General features: G+C 41.0%; 1 protein-coding gene across 4 annotated transcripts in view; it reads left to right on the top strand.

Annotated features, from left to right (window-relative positions):
- LOC308188017 (uncharacterized protein) overlaps positions 1-17010 on the top strand; it is a 625739-nt gene that overhangs the window by 539959 nt on the left and 68770 nt on the right. The window lies entirely within an intron of this gene.

The following is a 17010-nucleotide window of genomic DNA, read 5'->3' as shown; positions in this document are numbered from 1 at the left end:
TGAACTTTCACATTTCAGAGCTGGGATTTACATAGTGAGCAGTTGGCTTTACTTGTTAGTCCTCTGGGTTTTCCTTTCTATTTTTGTCAGATGGCTGACTTTTTTTTTTCCTCTTTTTTTTTTTTTCTCCCTTCCCACTGACTTCCAAATAGCAATGATTACACCCAGAAATTCCTGAAAGCTGACTTGGGTCTTCCCGAACAAAGCAAAACAAAAAAACACTAATGTACTGGCTGAGTGCACCACTAAGTTGTAATTTTTGCTGTCCTTTGGGACCAAGAAATAGGCTGGCTTCCTGATGCAGGATATTTCTCCTATCAGTGTAACTCCTTACTCAGTGTTAGGTCTGACTGATTTGTTGTGAAGGAGATTTGTTGCAGCAAAAAGCATAGCTTCCTGGGTTTTATGAAGTTGGGCCAATTTCACTGAAAATACCTCCCAAAGGAAATTATTCTCTTAGTTCCGAATTCTTTGTCTGCTATGAGTTGTTCACCTCCAGGAACCCATTGTTCCTAATTTTGAAAATTTCTGCACCTTTCAAGTGACTTCATTCTAGCAGAAGTAGCAGCTTGCCTTATCCCACTCTGCTTCTAGGATTTACCCTGCAAAGTTCCCTTCTGCTTCCTGTACTTGTGCCATTGCAGTCCCATCACAGGGGAGTTCTCAGTCACAGTCTCATCTTGCTTTGCATTAATATGGACTTCCCAGTGTAAATTGGTGTTGTTTCTTGGGAAAATACTGCAAGACTTTTGGAGAAAAGAGGAACATGCTCAAGTTATGCTGACAAAGTCAGCAGACGTTTTTCTAAATAAAGAAAAAAAAAAAAGAAACCACTAGCCAGCCAGCTTTCTGAATTGTGCAAGAAAGAGGACTACAATTTCAGAGTAGAATGGACTAACACCCTGACTGCTGCTTACAGCTTCTTTCAGCACGGGAGGGGAGCGTTGCTTGCAGTTCAATCATAAGCGATAATTGGAAAATATATGTTACAGTTTCAGTCCTTTTGTGACTGAGAGCTTGCAACTGAATTATGTCTCCTGATGACACAGGTCAGGCACCAAGCAGTTCCTTCAGTGTATTCTGAGGTCATCCTTGAACTCTTTTACCACTTTCAATACTAGCTGATCCTTTTTCCTTCTCAAGTACCTGTCATTCTTTAGCCTTTCCCCATCATGTGCCTATCCTCCTCTCTACTCCTCCTCTTCTCCTGTGGCAGTCCTTACTTCTTGCTTTCCATTGGCATTGCAACAGCCCTTCTCTCTCATCCACTTCATGTTATCCCTGCATCAGTGCACCTCAGATCACTATGGCAATGCATTTCAAATTACTTTCCCACCTCTGCCTTTCCAGTTATCATTGCCAGTCACTTAAATTCATTGTGGCAAAAAACATACTCCTTATTCACTTCATCACAAATTCTTCTTTCTGTGTTCCCCAGATGCACTGCCGTGATTTTCCCCTCTTTAACCCCGCAACTTCAGGCCAATGTTAAATCCTGTTCCTCATTCCTTTACACCTGAAATTTATCTTTCTTCTCCCCAAATCCACTGTGTCAGTCTGGCATTGCTCAGGGAGAAGGTTTTGTTTAAGGAACATTTCTTGCTAGAAATGCAGAACAGAAGTGTTTGGGCTTGAATTTTCATGGGACCCCAGAATGAATCTTCAGTCCAGTAGTAAGGGAAAAATGTATTAAAAGAAAAAAATAACACAACCTTTTTCACTTGCCCAAAAAGTAAATTTAATCCGGCATTATGTACACAACCCACAATTTAATTTAAGATTTCTGTCTTACAACATAGCTTATAATAGATATGGCCCTGTACCCAGTATTAGCTGTGATGCAGGCAGATATATTGTAAGAGATAATGGGGAAGCTGCTTTTTCCCATTCAGACTAGCTAAGTTTGAGCTGTGCCCTAAGGCCCTTGTTCTTCCTCCAGCAGATGTGTAGGTCAGTGCCAAATAGCTATGGGTTTGGTTGCTTGTTGCATTGAGCCATATGTCAGCTGCTGTGCCTGCACAAAAGCTGATGCAAGCTTTTGCTCTCAGAGGTAATTCCCCCCTAATGTGAACTATGTTTGGTTGCAATTTCACTGTTGAGCTTTGCAAAACTGAGCTATTAAAAAAATGGTGATAGCTGAGTAGAAAGGGAAGTGGTGAATAGCAAGTGAAACTGCACTGTCTCCTGTTTAGTCCCAATGCAGACGAATGGCTTTGGGATGGCTGTAGAAATAGGAGTGAGCTGAAAGTACAGGGGTTGTGCTAAGGGACATCGATGCAGCACGCCTGGGGATGCTGTACTGAGGCTCTCCAAGAGGCATGCCTCTCTGAGCAAACACTGTACTTTTTAGGTCTGTTGACTGATTTTGGGAGAATATGAGAATATTTGGCAGAATATGAGTCTGGGTTTACTGACAAGCAGGTAAAGAGTACGTACGGTGATGTGTTTGGCACTGGGATCTGGAAGGGTCATGGGCATTTCTGGATCCACAAGATGTGAGGAAGAGCGAAAAACAGCAGTGCACTGTTTGGGAAGCAGTCTTGTTTAGGAGAAGGCAAGTCTCTGTTTGCTGTTGCATTATCTGTACATTGCTGCAGACTTTTGTAGACTCTGAAATGAAATCTATTCTAAAGCTGTGCCCGTGCTTTTCAAACACAGCCTGTATTTTCTTCCAGAGCAGTTTGAGTGTATTTTCCTAGACTGGCAAAAGGGTTTTTCATTTCCTTCATGATTTTTTTTTCAAATTCCTCAAACCCTGACGAGAAGCTCAGCAGAAGGCAGGAGGCACAATGATCCTGGGAACCACTGGTGCAAAAGCAGAGTGATGCATGCCTGTGTCCCCCACAGCCCAAAGAAGCCACCTGCCCTCCCTGCTTCTGTAGGTCTGGCAGGTGTCCATTGGGAAACATGATGTTCCAGCTTCACGAACCAAACCAGATCTCTCTTGCAACTGCAACCCTTAAGTATATTTTTTTTTTCCTTGCAAACCAAAATATCAACTGTCCTCTTGATGTCCTCCTGAGGAGAACTACAACTCCTCATCCATTAATGCAGATTTGTTATCTGCATTCATCTACGGATTGCAAAAGCCTGATGGTAAACTCAACTTTTCTTCATGTGACTAGGTGCTCCTGGAGAGGAAAAAAATTAGATTGGCAACCGCTTACTGAGATGTTTCCTATTATTTTTCTTATCTTCCTCTAAGTGTGTTCAGAGCAAATGTTTAGTACGCTGCAGATAATGTAGTTACAGATAATGGATCCTTGCTGCTAGGGGACGTGCAGTGATTTACCTTCATCGAATTAAATCAGAACAGGTGTTGCCAGCTCACTTCCGAATCAAAAGGTGAACAGGTGCCAGTAAGTTGCATCTGGCACTGGGAGCAAACAAATCTAGGCCAGAGAATTGTTGAATGAGATGATTTTTAATCTCAGTGCACAACCTAAGCAATTAGCAGCAGCTTTCCACGGGTTCTTCTGCACACCCCTCTCCTACCTATTTAAGCAAAAGTGACAGAGGAACACTGTTAGAAAACAGTGCTTGGATTAGAGAGCATTGCAAATATTGTCTCTGACACAGGCGTTTTCTTTGTTCTTTGATAGGGAACTGTGCATGGAATTATGTTCCAAAGGGAGATTCCTCACTTTGGAAAGACCAAGGAGGAGATTGCTGGGGCAGAGCAGAGGGGATGTTCATGATGCACTGCAGTGACTCCACAAATCAACAGCTGTGGGTCTGCTTCTATATTTGCTAATTGCCTGCTGCGGGAATGAAATTTCTCTGCAGTAGCTGAGGGTTTTTCTTAGGAATGCTCTGACACTGCATAGCTGTTTATGGGTGGAGACCTGCTAATTTCAGGGTTAGATGTGAAATGAGACTCGTGTTTCTTCCTTAGAAGAATACGCTGGGCGATACTTTGGTAATGATCAGTACCTACATCTGACCCTCCATATTTGGCTAAAATCAGTGTTTTTGAAAGCCCGGGTTAAGTCATCTCCCTGCTGCAAGTAAAAGCATTTTTGACTAAGTCATTTTCAACCAAACAGTGCTCAGCCAGGTCAGTAAATCACACAAACAATGTTAATCACTTTTCGGTCATGTTTAATGGCCTTAAATTGCCTTAGAAATTGCTTCACCTAATTTTATTTCATTGGGGCTCTAGAAGGGGTCCAGCTGCAAATAACCACTCTCGGAATCAAGGCTGAATTACTGCAAATACCTCAGTAAAGGTAAGAAGGCAGATCCTCAGATCATATAAATTGGTGCAGCCCTGCTGATGCCTGTGATGTTATGGTGATTGATACCAGCAGGGCCATAATACAGCTAAAGTAAATGGTCTGCAGTTTTAAATGCCTGCTGCTAATAGGTCCCATGGTAAATCAATGGCTGACTTGTTAGTTATTTTCTCTTTAAAATGGACTCAGAAGGTACATTAATGGGGGAAAAAAACAGCTTAGTAGAGCAGTGGCCAATACAGGTAGCACTGGAGCTAATGTAGTTCACATTTACATTTAGACGTGGGGCCTGATTTGTTGCCTTAGCAGATGCCCATGCCAGTAGGTGATAGGTCTAAGACAAAGGCTGGCCCCAAGCCCAGCTGACCAGCCGCTGCTCAGATTGGCCCAAGCTGAGAGTATGACTTCCTGGGATTTGGATCTTACTTTTACATCTCAGGGCTCTTGGGAATTACAGCCTACAGGGAGCTTCATGCAGCTTTTTGGACCTCTTAAAGTGAGTCAAGAAACAGATGGCCTTGAGCGCCCTTCCAGTGGAATCAGAGCGGGAGAGAGAGCTATTGCACCTAGTTGGGAATCTGTTCCCTTACCCTACCCGAGCGTTCAGGAATTCCAGTATTTTTCCTATCTCCCACCAGGGATGAAAGGTCCTTTTAAAACTTGGATGAAAATCTCCAAAATAAAATCACGATGGGGCCAAGCTAAATGTTTTACTTTAATAATGTTCAAAGAGTGTATTTTGATTGTGACCTTCCTAAGCAGTTGCCTCTCTTCAGTACAAAAGGAACATGGGGTTCTTGCTTGTTCCTTTCAATTAGAAATAAGACTTTTCACTTTAAAAATGTCAAAACAGCAGTCCTTGATAATTCAAAGGTTTCTTTTTTTTTTCTGAGCTGAGAGACTTGTTGAAAATAAACGTTTACCATCAATCATTTTCAGTTTTGACAGATCACTGTTTTTTTTTTCCATTGTGGGTGGAGGCAGAAGAAAAGTTTAGTCCAGAAATTCCTGACCACTTCTAGCAATTGTTACCTCAGTTTTGAACATTTACTGCCTTGCATGGGTTTCAGCCTAGATAAATTAGGCTAACACTGGGCAATGGAGATGCAGGAAGTGCTTTTTTTCCAGCTCATTTTTAAATGAATAGTGTAATTTAATTATTATTTTTTTTTTATCAGTGACCAACATGATTTATAGAGCCTCTAAGTTATTTATATTCTGTTTGCATGATTTAGTTTCCTGAGTGAATGCAGTTTGGTTGAAAATGGCTTAATGAAAAATGGTTTCTTTATAACATAGATGGAGCTTAATCTATGTTTTCAAAAATCATTTTGATTAAAGCCTTATAAGGATCAGAGCAAGACACTGCCTGTTGCCAAGGTATCTGCTAGAAGTGTGGTTCCCAGGCAAAATCCTGCAGGCTTTACATCACAGAAGAAGAAAGAGTTACTTTCTGAAATACGGGGTGATGAAACAACTGCATGGATTTCCAGCTCAGATAGCAACACAGCAAGTCTTTAAGTGGAAAGCAGGGACATAAAAAGGACCCAATGTAAACAATAAGCATGAAAAAGACCCCAGAGAAAACCAGCTTACCAGATGTTTTACACTGCCTTTATTCTAATTATTCACACTTTGCATACTCAACTCTCCAGGGGCCATGCAAGGAGAATGTGAAGGTCCTGATGGGTTTCCAGCTACCATTTTCTGGGCAGCCATCCTCAGATAGGTGTTCAAAACTTTCAGATAGTTTTGTGTAAGGTATTAAAGAAATGAGTGTCATTTATGATGGCTTTGTCAGGTGATGGTGATTAGCAATGTATTTTGTTTAAAAGTGCCTAACCTTCATCTGAGTGTCTGTTTACAACAGTTCTCTGCTAAATGCGATGCATACTGAATGGTTCCTCGAAGGCATTTAGGCTCCATGAAGTGAAATGGAGTTAGAAAATTTATACCTTTCCTCTGGGTGGAGGCTCTTGTAAAATGCGGGTTTTTCAGACCCACGGTATATGCCATACTCAACACAAGTTTTACTTTTGTCAGCCGTACAGGCCAAAGTTTGAGGAAAATAGAGCAATTACAGTTCTTAAATCGTGTCCACTGACAGCGTGTTTGTTGTAGAAACTTCAGCACAAGGCAGCGCCTGATGCTGGCACATTTTTGTTATCATCCTTCATGAGGATTGTTCTCTACTACTGGTTTTATTTTTGCATGCCAACTTGATGATGCAGGTGGGTGACTTCTTTCCCCATTTCTCTCAGGTCAGGTGACAACATACAGATAAACTTGCATCTGATTTTGGTACAGCTGGTATAAACTGCAACACAACTGGTCTCAAATAACCCACATATCCATGAACGGCAAGTTGTGAAAGTAGCAGAAATCTGTTTAAGAGATGCTGCGGAGAAGACTGTGTCAGGAAGCAAAGCTTCTCCCGTGGGCTCTTTGGGGGAAAACAGAGTGAATTTTCAGCTCCATTAGCATGGCAAAGATGTTTTCTTTTTCTCCCTCAGCCGCTGTGGTGGTATGGCAGAGTGCTGTGACCCTGGATCTCTGAAGCACAGGGGCAACACTGCGTGCTTGAAGGGGCTGCCCTGCTGCATGCTGTGCTGCAGGCTTTGCAAGCACAGTGGCCCTTCTAGTGCCACAGCCAAAATTCTCTCTCTCTTCTTTTTTTTTCTCTTTATTTTTTTCCTGGAGTTTCCTGGAGAAGAATACAAGACCCTCCTATCTTTCTGCACCAGTGGTGAGCCTCTTGGTTCACTGGGTATATCTCCCTGGTCATAGCTCTAAGGTATTTCAGGTGAATTAGCCAATGTGTGGCTTTAGAGCTGATCTAATCCACACTTATGAAAAAACCAAGAGAGTTCTAGACTTCCAGATGTTTAGCAAGCATTGTTAGGTGTCCAGAAACCACAGACAAATGGCTTAAGACCTCCAGTTCCTTTAGCTCTGAATTTCTGGCCAGAAAAAGAAGAGGTAGCTGGGCAAGTATGGAGGCGTGGCATCTTGTCCTACCTTGTCCTCGCCATCTCTGCCAGGCAAAGACAACCCCTCAGACCTGCCAATTACATCCCTTGTGGCCATGTACCCAAAGACACAAAAGTAGCAAAACACAGGTGAACCTGTCCAAATAGTACTCATCCCCCTGCAAACAAAATGTCACGCTTTTGAGTCATCTGTTGGGCATCAGCTTCACACTAACCCCCTCACCTCAAATTAATACTTCAGCTTCACATAGTGAAGAGGTGCTTTCCTATCCTTTGAGCATGGATTTCTTCATTTGTAGTGGGTCAGAGCAGGGTCTGCACCAGCAGCTACAGAGGGGAAAACCTCTGCCAGCCATAGCTGCTCCTTTCCAGCTGGCTTCTTGCTCACCCCGTCGAAAGTCAGAGCAGTTCCTCTGAAGAAGAGTAACGTGTGGCAGGTGACATGAATAGACCAAGACTTCACGATTATGGTGTTTGTTTATTTTATTTTATTTTTTTTTTCGCAGCCTTGTACCTTGTTTTGTCACTTGCATCTCTGCAAAGTAATTCAGAGCGGAGCTGTCAGAAACAGCATTAAGGATGTGTATTTAATGCTGTGGTGGTGTGAAAGATTATACCAGGTGCAAGTGCTAAAGAAAAGCTTGAGGTTTTATTTATTCTTGTTTTACACTGTTTTCTATTGTTGTTTTTACACTGTCTTACCCTTCAGCTGCACTTGGGTGACTCTTGGAGCATGTGAAGGGAAGCTCAAAGGCAGAAGAGTTGCATTGGCAGGTTAGATTCCTGAGGCACATTTGTGTGGCAAGCAGAGAAGGAAAAGGATGGACAGGCACACAGGTGGATTTTCCATAGGTAACCAGAATAAACAACAAATAGCAGAGATTAAATGTAAAGCAGGGCATTGTGTCCTAAACTGGCAAGTGGAGATACTACTAAATGGTAATAATAATAAAAAACTTTATCTTAGTATTGGCCACGATTCAGAGAAATGCCTTCAGTTAAGTTGCCTGTTTGCTGAAATCTCAGCATATGCTAAGATGCTCTCCTCAGTAAGGAAAGACTTACCTGCCTTGGTGCTTTCCTGGAGAGAGGCTTAGATGATGGAGCAAATTGTGAGATTATTTTTCCTGAGGCAGCAGAATTTACATTCACTTTTCACCTTCTTTTTCAACAGCCTGTTTATTTTCATTGAACTATGGCTCGAATTCCTGTATTTTGGCAATAACAGGCTTGACCATTCCTCGGGTTTTTCTCCCCCACCGCTGTCACCTCTGAAGCAAAGTCTGTTTTTTGTACTTTCTGTGTTTGGAAGTGGGGGAGTGGGGGAGCTGCTGACAGAGGTAGCCGGTGGCGGTTACCAAATGCGTCTGCTTATTTGAAAGTAAGGAAGCGTACAGCAAATATTAAAGGGAACAAAATGGATTATTTGTTATTCCTGGGGGGATTCTGCACTTAAACTGATGCCCCAGAACCCCAGCTGGAATGTAAAATGAAAGCCAAAGTCCCCCCCTATTCGCCTCCCCCCCTCCAAGCATGTCAGCAGAGAAAAGTTCCTTACAGTGAGGGCCTTTGAAAATTAGAATTGAAAAATAATATTCTATAAAAAGGAAAATTCTGCTAAGAAAACAGAAAGCAAGGAAATTAAAAGCACAGTAGGAACTGGCCACAGTACTTAGGTTGTGAAGGGTCTCTCAAGTAAAATGAGGTTAACACAAACCCCTGACTTTTTCCCTGTACAAATATACATGCACACGCTTTATTCAGAGTGGCCTTGAGTTCGCCTCGAGATCACCAACTGAGTTTTTAAATTAACACAGGGGTCTCACACCGCCATGCACCATCCAAATGGCCTTCCAGAAAAGTTCTCTCTGTATACAGAAAAGGTAGCTTGGTGTTTTCTATCTCCCTTTCCTTCTCTGTAAAAAAAAAAAAAAAAAAAAAAAAAAAAAAAAAAAAAAAAGTGTAGAGAAATCTAAGAAAACATTAGGGAGAAGAAATGGTGTTACCTTTTGTTTTCCTCTGCTCGTGAGGTGACTCTGTCCCTCTCTTCCTCCTCATGCCAGATGATGCACACTGTCCTACATGGCAGAGCACTGTGTTTAGTATAGGTTCTTTTTGCTGTGTTGATTTAAACACCAATGAGTCTCTGCCCCATTAAATTCAGCGAGGATTCATTTGTACGATACGAAGGACGTGGCTCTTTCCTTTACGGGCCAGAGGGCCAGCATGACCTAAACATAAAGCTATGGAATGTCAGACCTGGGAAGTTATTCCAATTCTAAAAATAGATATAGCATTAATGGGAGATGCACTGACTTTGTTACCTTGCTGTATGCCCCGAACCTGCTCTGTGCGTGAGAAAATGAACCGTCTTTGTGTTTGCTCAGTCATAAGCCTCCTTGATGAGACTGTGGATGAGTTTACCAGGTGATAACAATTCAGGTGGTGCGTCAGAGTGACCACACATCAGAATTGTCCATGACAGTCCCCAGGTAAAGCAGCTTGTTCTGGTGTCCTGAAGGAAGTCTCTGAACACAGTTTTCACCTGGATTTTTCTTCTGGGCACAGTTCTTTCCTTAGTTTTCTCTCCCAAGCTGCCATGGAGAGCATTTATACATTTTCAGGGGGTTGCACAGAATGACAGAAAGGCACGTAAAATCCTTCTCCCGGCCCCAGTGTCAAATGCCCCAGCTGGAAGGTTAAAAGGGAGAAAGCACATTCTTCCCATAATATGATCTGATGTCTCTCATCCATCCCTTATTAACAAACAAACCAGCTTGTCAGACTGTAGTAGATCCCATCCCATTAAAGACATCTATACTATACATTTGACAGAAAACAAAATGGTCCATGAGAAAGCTATGTTATCAGCTGCCAACAACTGAGTGCAAAATGGATGTCACATCTGCAGACAGGCAGATTCTTGTCGGCAGCAAGAAGCTGGTCACCAGATGCACCACATGGGAGATGACAGTGTACCTGGGCACATGCCTCCCACGCAATGACTTGGCACCATTGGCCTATTTTATTACTGTCATGAGCAAGACTTCAGAGTGCAGGGATGTTTGGTTATTGATTGAATCTGATCACTTGATAGAGCATTCACAATGTCTGTTCTCAGTTTGCAACCCTCCACTGACTCATCTGGATCACTAGAATTTGTAATGTAACAGAAACCCTTGTGCAGTTATGAACTCAGTGCCCTCAGCATAAATAAATAGAGGGTGGAGGACAATAACTGTAAAATAGTCCTTTAGTAATGCTGATTTCTCAGATTTACAAATTAATGCAGACATTCTGGATAGAAAGACTGATTAACTGTCCTCATCATTGCAGTTATTTCTAAGAGTCTAAACCATGATATTAGGATTGTGCTATGTGGAAGACATACCACAGAACTATAATGACTCTTTTTATATGAAATGAGGTGTATTTCAAACTAATTTGGGCATCAGCTCAAATCTGTCTTAGAACTTGACATGGAAAACATACTGAACAGTAAAATGTCTTTAGTAGGATAAAATTATCATATGCATTCAACAAACTCTCATTTAAACACAAGATTTTTATCCATTTTTTATTGTTTGGAATTGAGTTGTTTATGCAGGTTTTTTGTTCATGAATTAAACTTGGCATGTCTTCATCTGCAGAACTCAGAAATCGATCAGAGATTTTTTAATGAAGTAGGTAAGTATTTGGACAGTAGATGTCCTAGGAAAAGTTAGAGTGTTTAAAGAAAAAATGTTGGTTATTCAGTGAAATGAATCAATACTCTGCCAAACCTGCAATGAATCAACACCCCAGCATGAGGTTAGGAGTATCCATATTCTCGGTGTGTTGTCTTTTGGAGTAGGCATAAAAACTGTGAAAAAGCTGACTATTAGTCATTAAAGAACCCCAGGGAACTTTCAGCGTAGAGATCTTGTAACAGATGGTCTGGGCAAAATTCTAACTCATGTCTGATACTCATCTGCCGGTGTAAATCAGCACTGCTGCCTTGGCTTTGGTGATGCAATAGAGGTTTGCATAAAAAGGCTCCCTGGCTTTGCTTGCCCAAACGGCCCCGTTCTTTTAATTGGATATGCTATTCCTTTTCCTGTCCCATACCAAAAACAGAGCAGCTTGCAGTGTCTGTATTTAAGGCTGAGGGGCATTGAGGAGTGTATCTTCTGAAGGTGGCCTGAGGTCGAGTTATTTGCTTAATTTTCTACATGCTATGGGAAATTCCACAGGAAAAGGTGACACAAAGGCATAATCAGCTGACTTTAAAGCAATTTGTTTTTCTTTATATACCAGAAGGAAAATACAGGGCTGAAGTGAATGTCAAGTTCTACTCGATCACATTGTTAGCATTCTAATACTTTCTCATCCTGGCATATGTAATTGAGCAGGTTACAGAGCAGTGCATAGTCAGGTTTCAAATCTCACCTACTGCCACTAAAAAATTGTAACTCATAAGAAACTACCTAACTGCTAGTTCATGTGCCAGAACATCTAAGATATGCAATTAGTTATGGGGTATTAATAATAGCATCTCAGATTCTGTTGCTGATAACTGAGCTTGACTCTTCAATGGATGTTTCTTATCTGACATGATGATACCCAACTAGACCACTGAGAACCCTGTGAAGGTAAGACAACATGTATGCAATTTGGTGCTAAACCATCACATAGCATTAAAGGTGTACCCTTCTGAGGCATGGTGTGGTGTCATCTGGCATTTTCTACCATTGGGGTCCACAGAGAAGTCCACAGAGAGTCTTTCCAGTGCTTCCCAAGAGAGTAAGTAGTTTAGAGACACTTTCTACAGTCTAAGTTAGATCTGGCCCAAGGGAGCTGATCCCTGCACTACTATATACTAGTTATAGGTATTAAGTAGGCTTGTTCCACTGCCACTTTTCCTCCTCCCTCAGGTTTATGATGTATTTTGTCCTTTTTTCTTGTTGCTTCAGTGAAATAACACCAAGCTCCTGTCTTCAGATTTCCTGAAGAGATCTGAAGTCAAAAATTTCAGTGTAATCAGTTGATTGTTTTAACACATGTTCATCATTAATTCTTGTGAGTTTTGTTTTGTTTTGCCTTTTATTTTATTTTGTATTTTTTTTTAGTATCTTAGACAGATTAATAGGATCAGTAGTGTGGTGGAGTGGGAAGTTAAGAGTCAAGTCATCCCGAGATCAAGCCATTTGTTATGTGGAATTGGCAAAACAATACCTTTGTCATGATGAGTGCTCGATGACAAGGATCATTAGGTAGACTGTATGTGCCTAAAGCAGGTGATAAGCAATCTTTCATTTACCCTTAGTTTTACTTTTTTTTTTGTCCTGAAATAAAGAGGAGGTAGCTGAAACTGGTGATAATGAAAAGATCTTTTGTGGTTAAGGAAGCCACTGAGGATCAGGAGGGAGGCTTCCTGGAAACAGGTTATTTGTGAAATTCAAATACCATGGTGTAATGCTCAGGAACTAGAAGTCCAACTTGTTTTGTGGGTCTTTGTTTAATTTGAATTTGTTTTTCCTTGAGTGAGTTGCCAGAGCCTCCCTTTGCCAACAGAGGGTCCTCAAAATTTTATTTGACATACAGTTCACAATGCTGGTTAACCTCTCATACACGGAGCTCACACCCCTCATTTTGCCCCTCCTGACTACTTCCCAATGACACTGTTACCCACCATGACCTTTTGTCCCTTTTCTGTTTGGCCTGACACCGCAGCATATCTCATTCCTCCAGCCCTTTCCCTGGCCTCTTGCGGTCGGAACCATCTGGAGCCAGTTTTGAGGAAGTACATTGAGGCACAGCCGTTTTAATCTTTTTTTTTTTTTTTTTAATTTCTTTACATGCAGAATTAATGCAATGAGGTAAAGCTAGCCAGGGCCTATGTTTACCCCTCTCTCATTGATTATTCTTTGAATTTTAGCTAGCAATTTACAGTTAAGCTAATCATGTGTAATGTCATCCAAATATTTTTCAGGGTAATGGATTGACTCACTCTAGATAACTCATCGTGGCAGCTTGTGTAGCAACAGCTGCAAAGAATGCTTCCCTTGGTAGGACCTTTACATTGCAGGTACTTCTTTGGTGACTAGGAGCAACATACCATCACGTGAGGGCTACCTGCAAATGAGCAGAAATATATGCAGCAAGGCAACAAGTGCTTCTTCCAGAAGCAGAGTTCCTGGACTGGTGTGATGTTCTGGCTGTCGCAAAGCAAAATGGTACTCCAGTGGGGCCTGGTATGGTTTTCTTCAGGATGATGTGTGACAGCAGAAGAGAGGGAGGCAACTAATTACTCCTATCACACTAGCTTTTACACCTAATGATGATAACATGCTGTGCTTTTTGATAGAAGTATCAGTAGCATAGAAGTTGCTCATACAATTTTTCTCTTCACGTATAGCCCTGTTCTGTGAGGACTAGTGGACATTCCAGGGGCGAGATGGAGTTCACCCAAGAAGACTCAATGTTAAATAACTTTCACAGTATTATTGTTGTTGATTATTTTTATTTCTGTGGTACATAGAAGTTGTAGTAACAGAACAGACCCCCACTGTGTTAGGGACCTTACAAACACAATACAAAAAGGCACTGTTTCCTCCAAAGAGTCTAAAACAAATTAGTCTTCTCCATTCAGGACATGGTCTCTGTACCTACAGCAAAGAAAAATCTGGTTTGCTTATTTATTTTGCCTGATTCAATTTAGAATAGACAGCTCAGTTTATTTTTCCACTAAAAAATGATGCCAAGCTGAGTGCTAACATACGTGAACTACAGCCCCTCTGTTTTTAATAGAGGAGGAAGGAGGTAAATGCCTCTGATGAATTTGGCTCATCACAGTTACAAAACAATACAGGTTTGTCTTAACTGACCATAAGTAAAGTAGATACTTAAAACACAAGCAAGCTATCTCTCAAGCTGTGGGTGATATATTATCTTGAACATGGTATTAAAAAAATGGCAAACCCATTTACCATACCCTCTAGGAAACCCTGTGATTAAATTTAACATAGCTGACCTTGTTGTCCTAAGTCTAATGAGCCAGAATGGATAGAAATGTCCTTGATCCAGCTGGTGTTTTTAGTGTCAGATGCTACCCCTGTATAATTTATCCACTTTAACCCCAACAGTGGTGCAATTGCTTAATGCACTGGCCTGTAACCTTCCAAATGGGATTTTTGGTCTGCTTGGTATAGAGTGAATTTAGACTTAGCTGGTTGCAGAGGCAGCAATACATGGCTTCAGCCTAACAAAACGAAGCCTGGGTTTTGCTCTGAGATCTGTATCGATATAAAGGTGAGGGCTGCCCACTGCAGTGGATTTTGTTTCAGAATTGGAGGAAAGCATCTTGAGGAAAGCTCACTTTTACTGTGATAATTCTGTTTTGTTATTGCTCTTTTAGATAGTGTAACAAGTTTCTACATATTTGTGCATGATTTAACCTAAGTATTGTGCATCATGTATCCAGCACAAGCTGTCCAAAACAAGTGCAAGTAAAGAAAAGAATTTTCAAACAAAAGGATTATGAAATACGTTTTTGCTGCCCGAGTTACATTTCCAGTCTAGAGCTATTTTTCCCAGTCTGTTAAATTTACCTCTTTCACCCTTTCCTAGTGTAGGTCCTCTCCCAGAGGTGCAAAGACAGCCAACTTTGGCCTGGCTAAAACTGACCAAGAACCTGTAGGGTGTAGCTGGGACTGGGACACACTACTATCATGAAGAAGGTAAAGATAGTCTTCCACGAGGCTTGATGCAGAAGCCTTCCCACCAACTAATGCAAGAATTGTGAGGATTTTTTTTTTCTCTCCTAGAGCAGGAGTGAGGATGTCCCTGAGTTGCTTACATTGAAGTACATTTTTAAATGCTTTCTGAAGTTGGGACCATCCACATTTAAAGCTGGAGCTCTTCATTTAATTATAAAAGCAGTTGTAAGTTGTTTGGTGGGGTTGCATTTGAGCCATAAGTTATCCCCTGGGCTCTTCTTTCATCAGAGATGAGTTGAGAGGGAGAACTTGACAACTTTTTCAGCAGGAAGAATCAAAACAGCTGTGAGTCACCTGGCTACTAAGAATAAATACTGTTTCTGAGTATACCTGCATGCTAGTGCACTTCACAAAGCTATGAAACTCCCACACATTCTTTTTGCTATTCCAGGTTTTTGGAGTCACAGCTGACTCAGTATTAAATTCAGGTTCTTCCTAATTCTCACACTGTTTATAATTAAGGACACAGAATTACAAAACAAAACACAATCCCAGGTTTCAGAGCAATAGTTCAGCATTCTTATAAATTGTCTGATTGACTCAAAACAGCTCACATGGAAATATTTCCATACCTTCCTTATGTCCTACTGCTGATCATGTGATTATGTTTGCATGCATATATATAAAATAAGTGAAATCTTTTCTCCCAGTTTTTTGGAAACATCTCCTTAAATTTCTACAAAGGCAGTATAATTCCCCAGGCCAGTGCCTGTGAGCATAAACCTGTGAAGCAGTGGGATACCTCAAGATCAAGACATTTAATAAAACATCATAGATACTACAGGGAACTGCCCCTGACTTGTTGTTTGAGCGTGGAGCTGGTATCTGCCCCTGGAGACGTCCCCACATGCTCAGACTTTGCTGGGTGCAATATAAGATATCCAGCCAAGCAAGTAAATAGAATACCAGTCTAGAGTAGACCTTAGGCACTTGTCGAACAAAATTTTAAAGATGTTTAGAAAGCTGTTTGCATTTTGAGGTGTAAGGGTAACTTTATGTGGTTCTGATCATGCAGTTTTGAAATCATCAATACTTAATCACAGACTTCAGTGACAACAGGATCAAGCCTCTGCAGTAGAGGACATTTCAAGTGCTGCTTCTAATGTGCTAATACCTGCTATTACAGAAACTGATTTGTACAGATCCTTGCACAAATATTTAATACAGAGGCAGATGAATTGTTTGTTTATTTGGGTGGAATGAAAAATTTCTTAGAGTATAATATCTGAGAATGCTTTTGCTTTCAGATATGCTAGCTTAAGTTTTCTATTATTTATTTTTTAATTGACATGCTGGTGGGAACCCAAGAGTAGCTTTTTGCTCTTATCTGTCTCATTGTAGTTACTTGGCTTGCTCATTTTTGGCAGCCACAGTAGTGCACATGTCCCCAGGGTGCCACAGTTTTCTTGAACTTGATTTGTAGATAAAGCTTGAAGACCCTGGTCTAGCATAGCATTTTTTCATGTCTGCTTCCTACTGACCTTGTCAGTGGGTTTTTCACCCAGAGCTTAAGAGACTGTATTTGTACCCCTAATTAGACTCTTTTTTGTTGTTGTTTTTGTTGTTTTTTTAAGTAGAAGAAAAAAACCTTCAAAACACTGCAGTAGGATTTTTGTTCTCTTCTGTAGGTGGTAAAGGGCCTGTTCAAACCCTCCTAAGACAATGGAAAGACTTTCTTTGACTTCATTTGTGTCTGGATCAGAAACAAATGCAGAGGGCATTTTTCTTGCTAGGCAGGATTTTAGTAGTGATACTGTGACTGTCAGACTGAAGTAGATGATGGAGGGAGGGGCACTGAAAGTACATGTCAAAGGGATAAAATATGGGTAGAAGTAATTTAATTTTGCTTCTTTGTTGAGTTGGTTCATTTCAGCTCAAAACTGAATGCAAGCTCAGCTCCTAGATCTTTGCAAAATCATCCAGACGTAATACAATTTGGGAAAAGAAGTGGTCCACATTTTCTTGATGTGACAACATATGGATATTAGCATTTTTTCATTTCTCCAATCAATATACATAAAACATGCA

Source organism: Anser brachyrhynchus, assembly GCF_964034855.1.
Source record: "Anser brachyrhynchus genome assembly, chromosome: 1".
NCBI classification, from domain to species: Eukaryota; Metazoa; Chordata; class Aves; order Anseriformes; family Anatidae; genus Anser; species Anser brachyrhynchus.
This window is presented reverse-complemented; position numbering and strand designations above follow the sequence as displayed.